Here is an 11924-nt window from a genome sequence, read left to right on the forward strand (position 1 = left end):
AGAACTTGGAACAAGTTCGTTCTAAACGATGGATTTGTGTTTCGTGCTAACAAGCTATGCATTCCAGCTAGCTCCGTTCATCTTTTGTTGTTGCAGGAGGCGCATGGAGGAGGATTAATGGGACACTTTGGCGTCAAGAAGATGGAGGATATACTTGCTACACATTTCTTTTGGCCAAAGATGAGACAGGATGTAGAGCGTTTTGTTGCTCGCTGCACTACATGTCAAAAAGCTAAGTCACGACTCAATCCTCATGGTTTATATATGCCTTTGCCTGTACCTAGTGTTCCTTGGAAGGATATATCTATGGACTTTGTTTTAGGTTTACCTCGAACGTAGAAGGGGAGGGATAGCATATTTGTTGTCGTGGATAGGTTCTCAAAAATGGCACACTTTATACCATGTCATAAAAGCGATGATGTTGTTAATGTTGCTTATTTGTTCTTTCGTGAAATTATTCGCTTGCATGGTGTGCCAAATACTATTGTTTCAGATCGTGATACTAAATCTCTTAGCCACTTTTGGAGATGTTTATGGGCTAAGTTGGGGACTAAACTGCTTTTTAGTACTACTTGTCACCCCCAAACTGATGGACAAACTGAAGTAGTCAATAGAACATTGTCTACTATGCTTAGGGCTGTTTTGAGGAATAATAAGAAAATGTGGGAAGAATGCTTGCCTCATATTGAATTTGCTTATAATCGTTCATTGCATTCTACTACTAAGATGTGCCCTTTTGAAATTGTGTATGGTTTCCTACCTCGTGCACCTATTAATTTGTTGTCTCTTCCATCTTCGGAGAAGGTTAATTTCGATGCTAAAGAACGTGCTGAATTGATTTTAAAAATGCATGAGTTAACTAAGGAAAACATTGAGCGTATGAATGCTAAATATAAACATGCTGGAGGTAAGGGTAGAAAACATGGTGTGTTTGCACCTGGAGATCTTGTTTGGTTACATTTCCGTAAGGATAGATTTTCTAATTTGCGCAAATCAAAGCTAATGCCACGTGCTGATGGTCCTTTTAAGGTGTTAGAGAAAATAAATGATAATGCATATAAACTTGAGCTGCCTGCAGATTTTGGGGTTAGTCCCACTTTTAACATTGCAGATTTGAAGCCTTATTTTGGTGAGGAAGATGAGCTTTCATCGAGGACGACTTCATTTCAAGAAGGGGAGGATGATGAGGACATCAATACCATTGTTACACCCATAGCCCCTGCTGTTATACATACTGGACCAATTACTAGAGCTCGCGCACGCCAATTGAATTATCAGGTACTTTCGTTTCTTGGTAACGATTTTAATGTTCATAAGAATATGATGCTGCCTAAATTGGATACATTTGTTTTGCTTACAAATGAAGGGCCTAGCTTGGACAAGAAAGATGAACCTTGGAGCAAGTTCAAGCATGGAGATGATGGCATGCGCAAGGGGAACAAGAACGGAGTTACAAGTGATGATTCCAGCACTTTGAAGCAACCATAATGAGTGCATAAAGATTTGGACAAAATATACAAAATGCCACTTCATAAATTTTGTCCAGAGACTATTCTAGCTGCTACGTCACCTTATTATTGGGCCAGGCCCATGTATTTTCGAAGTACTTAAGTATAGGCTGTTTTTAGAGTCCATATGTGTGGGGAAACAAGAGTTAGGGTTGGTTCGGACCCCTCCACCAAGGGCCACAAAATTCCCCCTCTCTCCTCCATATATACAGCCCTTAGGGCATCGTTTAGACTTTGGGATTTGTTTAGATTAAAAGTTCGGCATAGCTGCAACTTCACGTACTTCGTTTGTGTTCAACGACCAGACCAAGGCGTCACAGAACCCCACCTTGATCAATAAAGCTTTCATCTTATATTCGCAATATCCAGATTGCAATCTCAGTTTCTTGCTTGTTCTTCGTTTGCTCGCAGGAAACAGACCCTCATGGTCAGGTTGATCGTGCTCCGGCCTGGTCAATAACCCCTCCGAAGTTGGTTTAGCGATTGCTAAGGCGCGACGTCTTGCACGTTCGTAGTCGGATCATCAAGGTCAACTCCCACAGAAAACAATAGCCACCATCTCATCGAAACATCGGGACACCTTCGCCTCTATCAACATATCAGATTATCAAAGTACCGAACGCGAATCATATGATCATGATGAAATCTAGCTTGACGATAATTCCCATGTGTCCTTGGAAGTGCTTTTTTCTATATAAGAATTTTTCCAGGCTTGTCCTTTGCTACAAAAAGGATTGGGCCACCTTGCTGCACTTTATTTACTTTTGTTACTTGTTGCTCGTTACAAATTATCTTATCACAAAACTATCTGTTGCCTATAATTTCAGTGCTTGCAGAGAATACCTTGCTGAAAACCGCTTATATTTTCCTTCTGCTCCTTGTTGGGTTCGACACTCTTACTTATCGAAAGGACTACGATAGATCCCCTATACTTGCGGGTCATCAAGACTCTTTTTTGGCGCCGTTGCCGGGGAGTGAAGCGCCTTTGGTAGGTGGAATTTTGTAAGGAAAAATTTATATAGTGTGCTGAAATTTACTGTCACTTGTTACTATGGAAAGTAATCCTCTGATCGGGGTATCTTCGCCCCGACCAGTAGAGCATTGAGTTGCTCCTCAACCTACTGAACCTACTGAAAATGAAAATGTCTTGTTTGAAATTCCTTCTAGTATGATAGAAAAACTACTAGCTAATCCTTTTGCAGGAGATGGAGCATTACATCCTGATGGGCACCTAATATATGTGGATGAAGTTTGTGGATTTAAGCTTGCAGGTATGCCCGATGATGTTATCAAGAAGAAGGTCTTCTCTTTATCTTTGGAGGGAAATGCATTGACATGGTATAGGCTATGTGATGATATGGGATCATGGAACTACAAATGATTGAAATTGGAATTTCATCAGAAGTTTTATCCTATGCATCTTGTTCATCGTGATCATAATTATATATATAATTTTTAGCCTTGCGAAGGAGAAAGCATCGCTCAAGCTTGGAGGAGGCTTAAGTCAATGTTATATTCATGCCCCAATCATGAGATCTCAAGAGAAATGATTATTCAAAAAAATTATGCTCGGCTTCTGATAACAATCGCACCATGCTCGATACTTCTTGTGTTGGCTCTTTTATGATGAAGACTATTGAATTCAAATGGGATTTATTGGAAAGAATTAAGCGCAACTCTAAAGATTGGGATCTCGACGAAGGTAAGGAGTCAGGTATGACACCGAAGTTTGATTGTGTTAAATCTTTTATGGATACCGATGTTTTCCGTAAATTTAGCACTAAATATGGACTTGACTCTGAGATAGTAGCTTCTTTTTGTGAATCTTTTTCTATTCATGTTGATCTCCCTAAGGAGAAGTGTTTTAAATATCATCCCCCATTGAAGTAAAAGTAGCTGCACCTATTAAAGTTAAAGAAAAGACTGTCACTTATAATGATCCTATTATTCCTACTGCTTATGTTGAGAAACCACCTTTTCCTGTTAGGATAAAAGATCATGCTAAAGCTTCAACTATGGTTTGTAAAAGCAATATTAGAACCTATACACCTCCTGAGCAAGTTAAAGTTGAACCTAATATTGCTATTGTTAAGGATCTCTTGGCTGATAATATTGGTGGGCATGTTATTTATTTCTGTGATGAAACTGCTAGAATTTCTAAACCTTGTGCTAAAGATAAACATAGACCTGTGGTAGGCATGCCTGTTATTTTTGTTATCATTGTTATCATGGCTTGTGTGATATGGGTGCTAGTGCTAGTGCAATACCTATTGACTTATACAAAGAAATTATGCATGATATTGCACCTGCTGAGTTAGAAGAAATTGATGTCACCATTAAACTTGCCAATAGAGATACTATTTCACCAATGGGAATTGTTAGATATGTTGTAGTCTTGTGTGGGAAAACTAAATATCCTGCTGATTTTCTTGTTCTTGGTTCCCACAAGATAGCTTTTGCCCCATTATATTTGGTAGACCCTTCTTAAACACTGTTAATGCTAGGATAGACTGCAAAAAGGATGTTATTACTATTGGTTTAGGTGATATGTCTTATGAGTTCAACTTTTCTAAATTTCGTAGACAACACCATGAAGAAGAATTGCCTAGTAAAGATGAAATTATTGGTCTTGCTTCTATTGCCGTACCTCCTAGTGATCCTTTAGAACAATATTTGCTAGACCATCAAAATGATATGTTTATGAATGAAAGAAGGGAAATAGATGAAGCATTCTTTAAACAGGGACCTATTCTGAAACACAACTTGCCTGTTGAAATCTTAGGGGATCCTCCTCCACCTAAGGGTGATCCCGTGTTTGAGCTTAAACCATTGCCTGATACTCTTAAATATGCTTATCTTGATGAAAAGAAGATATATCATGTTATTATTAGTGCTAACCTTTTAGAGAAGGAGGAAGAAAAATTATTGAAACTCTGAAGAAGCACCGTGCTACTATTGGATATACTCTTGATGATCTTAAGGGCATTAGTCCCACTCTATGTCAACACAAAATAAATTTGGAAAAAGATGCCAGTTATTGATCACCAACAACGATTGAATCCTAAGATGAAAGAAGTGGTAAGAAAAGAAATACTAAAGCTCCTTGAGGCAGGTATAGTTTATCCCGTGCTGATAGTCAGTGGGTAAGTCCTGTCCATTGTGTTCCTAAGAAGGGAGGTATTACTGTCGTTCCTAATGATAAAGAAATTGATTCCGCAAAGAATTATTACAAGTTATAGGATGGTAACTGATTTCCGCAAATTAAATAAGGCCACTAAAAAGGATCATTACCCCTTACCTTTGATTGATCAAATGCTAGAAAGATTATCCAAACATACACATTTTTGCTTTCTGGATGGTTATTCTGGTTTCTCTCAAATACCTATATCAGTTGATGATCATTCTAAGACCACTTTTACCTACCCTTTCGGTACTTTTGCTTATAGATGTATGCCTTTTGGTTTATGTAATGCACCTGCTACCTTTCAAAGATGCATGATGGCTATATTTTCTGATTTTTGTGAAAAGATATGTGACGTATTCATGGATGATTTCTCCGTTTATGCATCCTCTTTTGATGATTGCTTAAGCAACCTTGATCAAGTTTTGCAGAGATGTGAAGAAACTAACTTGTCTTGAATTGGGAGAAATGCCACTTTATGGTTAATGAAGGTATTGTCTTGGGGCACAAAATTTCTGAAAGGGGCATTGAAGTTGATAAAGCTATTGAAAAGATGTCGTGTCCCGAGGACATCAAAGGTATAAGAAGTTTCCTTGGTCATGCCGGCTTTTATAGGAGGTTCATTAAGGACTTCTCAAAAATTTCTCGGCCTTTGACTAATTTATTACAAAAAGATATACCATTCGTCTTTGATGATGATTGTGTAGAAGCATTTGAAATACTTAAGAAAGCATTAATCTCTGCACCAATCGTTCAGCCACCTGATTGGAATTTACCTTTTGAAATTATGTGCGATGCTAGTGATTATGATGTAGGTGTTGTTCTAGGGGAAAGAGTTGATAAGAAACTAAATGTTATTCAATATGCTAGTAAAACTCTAGACAATGCTCAGAGAGATTATGCTACTACCGAAAAAGAATTTTTAGCACTTGTATTTGCTTGCGATAAGTTTAGACCTTATATTGTTGATTCTAAAGTAACTATTCACACTGATCATGCTGCTATTAAATATCTTATGAAAAAGAAATATGCTAAACCTAGACTTATTAGATGGGTTCTCTTGCTACAAGAATTGGATTTGCATATTATTGATAGAAAGGGAGCTGAGAACCCTGTTGCAGACAACTTGTCTAGGTTAGAAAACGTTCTTGATGACCCACTAACTATTGATGATAGCTATCCTGATGAACAATTCAATGTTGTAAATGCTTCTCACACTGCTCCATGGTATGTTGATTATGCTAATTACATTTTTGCTAAGTTTATACCACCTAGTTTCACATACCAGCAAAAGAAAAAGTTCTTCTATGATTTGAGACATTACTTTTGGGATGACCCACATCTTTATAAAGAAGCAGTAGATGGTATTATTAGACGTTGTGTACCTGAGCATGAACAGGAACAGATCCTACGCAAGTGCCACTCCGAGGCTTATGGAGGACACCATGCTGGAGATAGAACTGCACATAAGGTATTGCAATCCGGTTTTTATTGGCCTACTCTCTTCAAGGATGCCCTTAAGTTTGTCTTGTCTTGTGAAGAATGTCAAAGAATTGGTAATATTGGTAGACGTCAAGAAATGCCTATGAATTATTCACTTGTTATTGAACCATTTGATGTTTGGGGCTTTGATTATATGGGACCTTTTCCTGCCTCTAATGGATATACACATATTTTAGTTGTTGTTGATTACGTTACTAAGTGGGTAGAAGCTATTCCAACTAGTAGTGCTGATCATAACACCTCTGTTAAGATGCTTAAAGAAGTTATTTTTCCGAGGTTTGTAGTCCCTAGATATTTAATGACTGATGGTGGTTCACATTTCATTCATGGTGCTTTCCGTAAAATGCTTGCTAAGTATGATGTTAATCATAGAATTGCATCTCCTTATCACCTACAATCTAGTGGTCAAGTAGAATTGAGTAACAGAGAACACAAATTAATTTTGCAAAAGACTGTTAATAGATCTAGAAGGAATTGGTCCAAGAAACTTGATGATGCATTATGGGCCTATAGAACTGCATATAAAAATCTTATGGGTATGTCTCCGTATAAAATGGTTTATGGAAAAGCATGTCAATTACCTCTCGAACTAGAACATAAGGCATATTGGGCTATTAAAGAGCTCAACTATGATTTGAAACTTGCCGGTGAGAAGAGGTTATTTGACATTAGCTCACTTGATGAATGGAGAACCCAAGCCTATGAGAATGCCAAATTGTTTAAAGAAAAAGTTAAAAGATGGCATGGCAAAAGAATACAACTCTCGTTTAAGAGTTTTTGCAGGAAAGCTTCTCTGTAAATGGGAAGGTCCTTACGTTATCGAGGAGGTCAATCGTTCCGGTGCCATAAAAATCAACAACTTCGGAGGCCCAAACCCGAAGGTGGTGAACGGTCAAAGAATCAAACATTATATCTCGGGTAATCCTATAAATGTTGAAACCAATGTTGTTGAAACCGTAACCCCAGAGGAATACATAAGGGACACTTTCTGGAACGTTTCAGACTCCGAATAGGAATAGGTACGTGATACGGTAAGTAAACCGACTCCAAAACAGTTCTAATGGCAATTTTTCTCCATTTTGGAATATTTAGAAAAATAGAAAAATAAGGGGCAGGCCGGGAAGGACACGAGGGTGGAGGGCGTGCCCTACCCCCTGGCCGTGCCCCCCTACCTCGTGGGCACCTCGTGCGCTCTCCGGGATCCGTTTTCTTACACGTTACATATTTTGGTCGGTAAAAATTCATTATATAATCTCCCGGTTATGAGTCCTGTAACACGCAATTATCCTCAGTTTGTGTTTCGAGTTGTTGCTGCTGCAGATTAGAGCAAGATGTCTTCGCAAGAGTCAGTCGGGGAGAGCTGGGTGTCTCATCCGGCATCGAGATCAATGACAAACAGCAATGTTGACCACTTTGGGCCAGCAACAGAGGAAGAGATGGAGGCTGATTTGAAGAGGATAGATGCCATGGAGGAGGATCAAGAAGTCATTTCTCGCTTCCGAGCTGGATTCACAATGGGGGAACTACAGAGCTCGGCTATCCCAAACTCGGTTATCCCTTCTAATGTTAGATTTCTTTCTTATGAAAATAGAAAAAGAGTGTCACTTGTTCTCCCACAGCTATGCAACACCCTTGGGTGAAGGAGCTTTGGCTATTACAGGAAAGCTTCAAAAGGAAATAATGGACCTCAAGCAGAAGTCAATACACTTGAGGAGGAGAATCGTATCCCGAGGGGCATCATCGCCAAGAATATCACACACTACACCACAACACGGATCTAAGAGCAGGTAAACTGCCGGGAGAACACACTTAAGGGGGCAGCTAAACTGCCGGGAGAGAATTTCTCCCGGCAGATAGAACTGCCACAAGAACGGCTGCCGGCGATTACTTCCCCCGGCAGATAACTTCTCCTGGCAGTTTGTGTGCCCCAAAGAATTTACTTGCCGACAGTTTTTCTGCCTGCACAAACACATTTACCCGGCAGGTAATATGCCAGGACGTGTTGTTTCACAAGCAACCTAAGCTATTCTGGGTAATATCAAATCACTATGTTTCAAGCAGTCACGACAGATCATTCAGCTCATAGATACACTTCGCTCAAAGTTGCATGTAGGGCTTCTCTCGAAATTACATAACATGTAGGTTACATATGTTTCAAGGTACATGCATGAAACGATCATATATTAAGGACATTGTACCACAGAAGGCACAGTACATATCTTTCTACGTAAATAAATTGCGCCACACCAAAATGAGTATACTGTGGCTAAATGTGCCAAAATAAACCACCAAAATGGACAGAATGAAACTTGCCAATGTCTCCCAAGTTCAACTAACAACACATATATATCATCACTTCAGCAACTTGCAGATCTTCCAGACCTCAATCAACTCGTGCATCTTTGAGAAACCTGCAACAGATTGGAAATTCAAAATTGAGCTCTCGTTTCTGATTTTAAATCAACATTTTAAAGATTTCAACATGCTGCACTGAACATACATAGAAGATACTACAGTTTTTTTACAGTACTCCCAAAATCCGGCCCTATGCATACACTGGTGACACCATGCTACGAAGAACAGAAATCAATGCATCTCATAATCCATTATACATGATATAATTGTTGGATTAGCATTAAATTAAGGGTAGGATAAGATGAATGCTTTTGGACTGCGTGCTACTAAAATTAGTCAATACTTTGCATATTTACCAAAAGGATTTAGAATTTCTTCAGATTATGTTTGTACTCCCAGTGGAGCAGCCATAAAACTATATTAAAAAACAGTGCAGATTTTCGAAGCACAAGATAACTTGAACTGGATTTCGAAGATGAACCAGACATAGAAGTGTTGACATATGTCGAATTCATTTCTGGTATATAAAAGATGATGTCTAATTGGTTTCTAGTATATAAACCAGACAAAGCTCAGTCATGAAAAACAAAAGTTAAATCTGGCAATTACAAAGAGTGGTCTGCTAATAACTTGAAATACGCCATTCGAGTTCAACTACATCTTTCTCACCATTAAAAATTATTCTATGATTTTGATAACAAGACTGCAACAAATAGTTAATACTCTAGAAAAAAACTGACAACTTCAAAGCAGAAAGTTGCTACAACTGAAAATACATACAGATATTTTTGGTTGCAGCCTTGCTTGAAGGGGCATCACTCTTATTGTACATGTATGTTTCAAAAAACTGTAAATCAGAGCAGAACTGCAGCAATTAATACACATATTTTTTGTGTTGCAAGGATAATGTATTAGATAAGAGGGCATGTTATAATACCAGCCATCAAGTATACCTTTAAGGTTGTCCACATATGATTTTTTTGCTCAACATCAACCTTCCCCCAATCATCTTTGACCCAGCTTTGCTCACAGCCTACTCCTCTTCCCCTTCTGGCTTCACCAAAACATATATTATCTTGCTAGTGGCCTGTAATGGGAATTCTTCAAAATCAACATTATGGGGTTTAACTAATAATAATGAATAACATGAACTTGTTCTGTGAAAATACAATATATAACTTTAGATACAGTGATCTATATTCTTTCCTTGACCACACAAATGGCGGGAGAAAATAGTTCTGATAATCTCTTAGTTTTCTTGGGGGAAAGGAGTACATACGACATGCCTTGCAGATGGTTAAATAGTTGAAGCTAGTGAACATAGGTGCACCATAGACACTAACAGCTTATGAAGCCATGCCTTCAAAATAGCTGGCCTGGCTCTGACTCTATCTCAATTAATTTTAGAATGTAGCAAACTTATAGTTTAAAACTGTATATAGCAATGTTAGAAGAATTGTGACATGCAAACCTAGGGATAGTAGATCAGTAGTAGTAAAAAGAAGTTCAGCCAAGGAAACATTTGTCAAGCAGACAATTCATATACCATAGCATTCCAAAATCCTATCTCCATGGTATCATATTTTTGATATGGTTGTTCGATCATTTGTTAAAATGGCATGTTAGTTAACATCATGTATGTTGGTTGAGGGCGATCGTACACCTAAATTTTCATTACTCAAAAAACCAGAGGACAATCGAATATATATGGTGATTAAGAATGAGAAGGTACAATCAATAATCCGCAAGTGTCAATACTTTAAGAAGTGCATTATGGGGAAGGTTTTACCACAGATTTACTGATGATTTGTTTGATTATTTCATAACTCACCTATGTTGGTTGATCCTGACATTCACTAACTTAATTAATACAATAATATCCATAGAAGGATACTCACAATATCATAAACACACATGGTACTAAATTATAAACAGATTATCAGTTGCCGAAATAAAGCATGATCTAACCTTTGACAAATAAACAAATTCAACATCAGTCTTCAATACATGAAGCAAAAGGTGTGTGCTCCTCCCCGAATGAAGATTAAATGTCTCGGGCAATCTGTACCAAGAATAAGCAATAACAAGTTTAACCAAACAAGGCATTATAATTCCTGAATCAAGGGCAATCAATTTGCTAGTGATACATATACTGCCAACAAGTGTTAATCATGTGCACCGTCTGCCTACTGAGCTGGGGGTGATGCGATGAACAAATAATAATAGAGATCAAAGTTGTAGTCACAAATTACAACTTGTCAATATCAAGCATACTGAGCTGAGGGTGATGCAATGAACAAATAATAGAAGACACAAGGGCTCCTACAAATTGAAGAGTGTACACTTATTGCAGGAGCAATGCTTGGAGCAACACCCATCCATGGCCACATCCACCTTATACGCACTCAAAGGATTTCAGATTATTAGACTAAAAAAGATAAAGAACTATACCGAGGCAAAATACATCAACACAATCACATCCTACAATCCAGTTTCGGTGTCACAACACAAGTCCTCATTTGATAAGTTCAGAAAAAAAAGATAGCTTACCCTAGTGTGTAGGGGAGCATCGTGGAGAAGGTGCTTCCAGGGGGGCGAGCTCTAGGAGGTTGAAGCGGCTGCCTGAGGAAGAGGGATGGTGGAGGACGGCGGTAGATCTAGGTCGCGGGAGAACCCCGCGTGGGGAGGCGGCGCTGCTTGGGGACACACAGGCACAGGGGAGGGTGGTCGGCGGGGCGGGGTGTGCTCAGCCATGGTGTTGGTCGGGGAGCTTGGGGAGGGGGCTTAGAGTCGGCGGCCAGAGCTAGGGGGTCGGGGAGGAACCGGCGAAGGATGCTCTGCGACGGAGGTTCGTGCTCGAAGACGGTGGTGCGCTTGGCCGCCTGGTCAGGGACGAAGATGCTGCTGCGGTGAAGGGCGGCGGACGGTGGTCGGGGAGGAAGGCGGCACCGCGGTGAGCCGGTGACTAGGGTGGTCAGCCTCGGCGGCGGCGGCGGAGGCTTAGGTCTGGGAGATTTGGGGGTTCTTCTGTTCTAGAGGCTAGGTGAATTTGGGAGGACCCCTTTGTTATTTTGGACAGGAAATTTTCAGCCTCCCGCGCACTTCGGCTTCTCCTCCCGCGCCAGCGCGCGTCTGGGCCTTATGTGGGCCCACAAACAGCACCGACAGATAATATGCCTCTGTTTAGTTGTGCCGACAGATTACGTGACCCTAGACGTGAGCAATGATTACTGGCAGTGCATGTGCCCCGGTTGTGTGACTTCTGCCGGCAGTTACACTGACTCTAAGTACTTGTGCTAGCAGTAGCACGATCTCCGGCAGATTATCTGCCCCTAATAACGTATTTCTCCCGGCAGTTAATTGCCCCTAATTAGAGG

At 39.8% G+C, this 11924-nt stretch overlaps 1 long non-coding RNA gene across 2 annotated transcripts; it reads right to left on the reverse strand.

Annotated features, from left to right (window-relative positions):
- Positions 1-8295: 8295 nt before the first annotated feature.
- On the reverse strand, positions 8296-11596 carry LOC119268126. Of its 2 annotated transcripts, XR_005132931.1 has the most exons (5): positions 11098-11596; positions 10516-10609; positions 9501-9634; positions 9328-9394; positions 8296-8603 (listed from the first exon to the last, which is right to left on the reverse strand). It is a non-coding gene; the product is annotated as an uncharacterized LOC119268126 (long non-coding RNA). The 2 variants fall into 2 exon arrangements; XR_005132932.1 differs by lacking the exon at positions 9328-9394 and having other exon boundaries at positions 11098-11594.
- Between the last annotated feature and the right edge of the window lie 328 nt (positions 11597-11924).

The sequence above is a fragment of the Triticum dicoccoides genome, chromosome 3A (assembly GCF_002162155.2).
Source record: "Triticum dicoccoides isolate Atlit2015 ecotype Zavitan chromosome 3A, WEW_v2.0, whole genome shotgun sequence".
NCBI classification, from domain to species: domain Eukaryota; kingdom Viridiplantae; phylum Streptophyta; class Magnoliopsida; order Poales; family Poaceae; genus Triticum; species Triticum dicoccoides.